Source organism: Jatropha curcas, chromosome 5 (genome assembly GCF_041381405.1).
Source record: "Jatropha curcas cultivar XTBG-Jc1 chromosome 5, XTBG_Jcur_1.0, whole genome shotgun sequence".
NCBI lineage: Eukaryota > Viridiplantae > Streptophyta > Magnoliopsida > Malpighiales > Euphorbiaceae > Jatropha > Jatropha curcas.
Genome location: NC_143155.1, coordinates 11,878,161 through 11,883,436, shown reverse-complemented (window position 1 = coordinate 11,883,436; position 5,276 = coordinate 11,878,161). Strand labels below are relative to the sequence as shown.

The following is a 5,276-nucleotide window of genomic DNA, read 5'->3' as shown; positions in this document are numbered from 1 at the left end:
GGGAGGCCATCATGTTTGCAAACTGTCCTAGTTGAATCTCCAAGTTCCTTATCGCAGCTTGTTGGATTATGTTGTTTTTTCTCGCGTTTCATTCATAAAGTCCATTTGCGATTTAGAGAGGGCAGTGAGGAGATCATCATTAGACTTATTCTCTTGAGGTAGAAAACCTGGTGGTGTGTTCAAGGCATTATTTGGATTCCCATACGAAAGATTAGGGTGATTCCTTAACCTGTTATCATAAGAGTTAGAGTACAGGTAATTCTTCCTTCCTTGGTTCGTCACATAATTGACCTGTTCCAAATTTTGTGGATTTAAAGAATATAACATGCATTCTCCAATCCCATGCTGTCCATTACACCTGTCACAAGCTTGCACAATAGAATTTACCGAGTTAGTAGTCAATAAGTCCAACTTCCTTACCATATTGTCCACTTTGGCATTGAGTGTTGTAATGGCATCAATCTCATAAACTCCTACAATCTTCTTCCTTTCGGAGTTACTTTGATAATGACTATTGCTTGCCATCTCTTCTATCAAGTCATATGCCTCATCAATTTCTTTTCTTTCAAAAGATCCACCTGCAGCTGCATCTAGGGTAATCTTAATGTTAGGAGATAATGCATTATAAAAAGTTTGCACCTGTAACCACTTGTGCAAGCTGTAATGTGGGCACTTTCTCAATAAGTCCTTAAATCTCTCCCAAGCTTCATACAAACTTTCTTGATCATGATGGACAAGGTCATTATCTCATTGCGCAATTTTGTGGTTTTTGAAGATGGAAAGAATTTCGCCAAAAATTTCTAAGCTAATTCCTCCTATGTTGTAAAACTTCCAACAGGGCATGATTGTAACCATGATCGTGCTTTGTCCCTAAGAGTGAAAGGAAAGAGTCTTAATTTTGTGGCATCCTCAGAAACTCCATTTTGTTTGAAAATATCGCAAATCTCTAAGAAATTTGTGATATGGGCATTAGGATCTTCACTAGGTAAACCTCCATATTAAATTGAGGTGGAAAGCATTTGGATAATCGTAGGTTTAATTTAAAAATTGTTAGCTTCCACCCTAGGTCTAGTGATACTCGAGGTTGTTCCTGTGAGAGAAGGTGTTGTGTAATCTCGCAAGGAGTGGACATGAGGTTGAGGTCCATCCTGAGGGTTAACTTCATCGTCCACGGTTGCTCGCTGTTCTTGTTTGTTCTCACGTGCTCTTCTAGCAACGTTGTTCCTACGACAAGTTTTTTTGATTTCTAGATCAAAGATCAAGGGTTCAATCCTACCTGATCTTCTTTGCATAAACACCTGAAATAATCTTCTAGAAAAATAAAATAAAAATAAATGCCTAAATTAATAATAGGGTAATTAGTATTGATATTGATAGCTTGTGTAACACCCCATTTTTCCTGTGTTTTAATAGTAGTTTACTGGTCTGTAAATAATACCACCGGTCCGGAAGTTGGTATTATTTTTGATCCGGAAAAATTACTATTTATGTTTTATATTTTATTTAACATTTTTGGAGCATGTATGCATGGTTTTTATGGGTAGAAAGTAAGTAAGGAATATTTTTGGAGAATTTAGATAATTAGTGAATAGTGAATTATGGTGTTATATTAAGTAAGGAAATTTGAGCAATTATTTTTATGGAGGAAATTTGAGGAATTATTTTTATGGAATAAATTAGAGAGTTTTGTGGAGATAAATAATATTTTGAAGGAATTTAATTGGAAAATATTTGGAGAAAAGACCAAAACACCCTCCTATTTGAAGAAAAGACCAAAATACCCCCTTAGTTGCTTTAATAAAGCAACTATCAATTATTGAGCAACACTTTGTCCTTCTTCTCCACTTCCTACACGCCTCCTTTTCCTCCTCCTTCTTCTTCTTCTTCTTCTTCTTCTTCTTCTTCTTCTTCTTCTTCAATTCTTACCAAGTAAACACATTAAATTCACCCATCCAACTTGATTTAAGCATTAAATATTAGAGAGTGAAGCTAGAGAAGTCATTTTGGTGACTAATTTCAAGGAATTTGGTGATTTTCCTACTTGGGTCAAGTAAGTGATTTTATGATAATCTCATTATTTTTGGGTTTAGAGTTGTCTTTTATCATATACATGCTTAATCATGCTCCAATTACTTCTTTTATTTGTTTTCTTTGTTTGATTTTGAGTTTCTTACATGTAGAGGGTGGAGAGCCTTCTAACAAAGATAAGGGCAAGACCAAAGCTTGAGAAGCTTTGATTAAAGCTTGTTAAAGCTTGTTTTGAAGGTTAGTGTTCATAAACACACTTACCTTACTCAAATTTTGATTTTGTGCCTTTATGCTATTATGTGTATATTTTGAGATTTTGTGTGAAATGATGGATTTGTTGAATTTTGGTTGCCATTACATGCTCTTGGATGATGTTTGATGAGTATTTATGTTGTGGTAGACATTTCTACCTTGTATCTTTGTGGTTCATGTTCCCTTCATGGCTAAAGTAAACTGAATTTGGGAAAAACGAGATTTTGAGTGAGATTTAGGACCATTTTGCAATCCTTTCTAGTTTCCATATGTGTCTGAGTCCTTCATAAAAGTTGTAGGTCTATCTCTTAGCTTTCCAACCCATCCTCTTGTGTCCAATTTGGAGATATATAACTCAACTTATGGCGGAAACACCCAAACTGACTCTATTTGTGTCGGGCCACATGCATCACTGAATTGAGTGCCCATTCTGACCACTATAATGACAAGATTAGGTTCTGAGTTCTTCATAAAAGTTGTTTCCCTGTGTCTTGAGAATTCTCTCGTTCTGGATTGGTTTAATTTGAGTGTGGGGTTTAGTAGGAATTCAATAAACAATGGACTTGGTTCTGCTGAATCAGGTCTGGTCTGTCAGTCTGTGTTCCTAGCTTTGTTTTGTTATCTTCCATATTGATCTGGGCTGTGATCCCTTCATAACATTTGTAGAATTTTGTCTTATCTTTCTAAGGACTCTAATTTCATTTAATTGGGAGACCCATAGCTCCGGTTATGTTTTAAAAACACAGCAAAGGTCCATGTTATTTTTATGCTGGAAATTTTTCTATGTTAAGTCATTTTGTTTAAGTATGAGAATTTTTATGAATTACTTAAGTTTAAATTAAGTTTTTATTATGAGAAGACTAAAGAAAATGAATTTTATGAGAAATGTTTTTGGGCTCTAATATACTTGGTGTGGATTTGATGCATGATTTGATTTTATTATGTATGATGAGCATGCTCGGCATTTGATGCCATTATGATAAGAAGCTATGATCATATGCTGGGCACGTGGGTGTCTTATGTTAGGGCGGACGCGCTCTATATGTTATGAAAAGGTTGGCGACCTAAGGCCATTATGAATAAGCTATGAAAACTTATCTGCTTCTTTTTCTCCTAAGTGTATGTGAGCCCTTATACAATATTTTTAAGGAAGTGAAATAAATGAGATCACATTATGTTAATAACTCTTAATTTACCACAACTTATTTATGATATCAAATGAATTTCTAAAGCATGATGTGTTGGTGTGCATATGTACTGCATGTTCAAATTTAATGATTTTATGTATATAAATTAAGTATGTTGTCATCACAACATTGGTTTGTTGTGTTTTATGAGCACCACTGAGTTTTATACTCAGCGCGTTGATTTTATCATGCGCAGGTTGGAGATTGTGCTTGCTGCTTAAAGACCTGAAGAGTAGCATCAGAGCTGAAGAGATATTTTGGTAGTTACTTAGTATTTTTTTTGTAACTAAAAATTTTGGCATGTATAACGATTACATTTTTGGAGACTGTATTATTTAATTTATAACTTAAACATGTTATTGTAAATTATTTTGGTGTATATATATTGGGAGATAAACTTGGACTTATTTAATGGTTAGAACATTAGAAGTTGATATATTTAAATGAATGTATTGAAGTGATGAATATTATAATGTTATTGAGGAACTATGGAGTTATGAAATTATAAAAGTGCTATTGTGTTGTTATTGGAGTTTGATGGGGTTTGGAGTTTGGAATTGGGAGTGCCTTGTATTCATATGTTTGGCAACTTCTATTTTTAGGGGAAACTCTTGCAGTTTTTCTGTAGGACTCTCCCAAATCATTTTCAAAACAAAATATTATTACTTGCTAAACTTATGAATAATAAGTCACTTCTAATTCATACTATGATTGTATGGTTTATATGTAGGTTAGGACGGTGCCTCCGGCACCGAATGTGGCATCCACCGTCAGGTCTTTCGGGATCGGGCGGCAGGTGTTACAGCTTAATAGTGATTTTCGCAAGTGTACGAAATCGCAACAAGTTATATAGAATGAGTAGAGTATCGTTTCCATATGGATTGTATACCAAGTACCAAACTTATATTAACCTATTATTATTTAAACGACAATAAGGGGAATTATATTTAAGAACTAACTTCAGGAAATGAAAGAGGATAAGAAGAAATCATGCAATGCAATTTTTTGATTAAAAGAATCAAGGATTAAAAGTTATTAGGAATTTTGACTTTATTTAATTCTATCCAATTTATTTTATTAGTTTGTTAATCAATTTTAATTGTTCAAGTAGGGGAAACAACCCTAAATTCACTAACAAGCTCTCCTGATGTATTGTTAGCTATTTTAACCCGGTCTAATTACCTATCTTCCAATAGCGCAATCAAACATGAATCAAATCATTAAGTTTTATGGTTTGTTTATGAATTCATAACCTAAAGTCATTAACTTATGAAAACCCCCCATGAGTTAAACCATATAGCTTCCGCATAAAGTTATTATTCTCATGTAATTTATTACCCTATTCATATCACAAACACTTGTCCCGATAGTGATTAATGAAATAAATCAATCCAAGGGAGAAACTCTACCTCGAAGCATTAAGTTCAATAATAAATTATATCATGAACAAGGAAAAGCAAATCTAATGTTATAAATTAGAATCAAAATTAAGCTATATCAAATCCCTAGTATGAGAGTTTTAGTTCTACATAGTAATTAAATAAAACTCAATTAAACTTGTAAATATTCTCATAATCAACATGAATATTGAAAATAAAATAAGAAAAGAGTTTAGAAATAAAAAATAGTTAATCATTGGCTTGGGCAGCTTCCTTGAATCTTGACACAATCTTGAATACTTGAAGTCTTGGAAAGAGAGAGAAAACAATAGAATAAAAGATGGATTATATAATGAATGGCTCCTCTCTTTATATAGGCTTCCGGGGAGAAAATCCGATTTTGTTTAGGAAATAGAATCCTCATTAAGTA

At 33.4% G+C, this 5,276-nt stretch overlaps 1 non-coding gene across 1 annotated transcript; it reads left to right on the top strand.

The window, feature by feature from the left end:
• The first annotated feature begins 655 nt into the window (after positions 1–655).
• On the top strand, positions 656–762 carry LOC119369701 (small nucleolar RNA R71). Its single transcript, XR_005177274.2, has one exon. It is a non-coding gene; the product is annotated as a small nucleolar RNA R71 (small nucleolar RNA).
• The last annotated feature ends 4,514 nt before the right edge of the window (positions 763–5,276 follow it).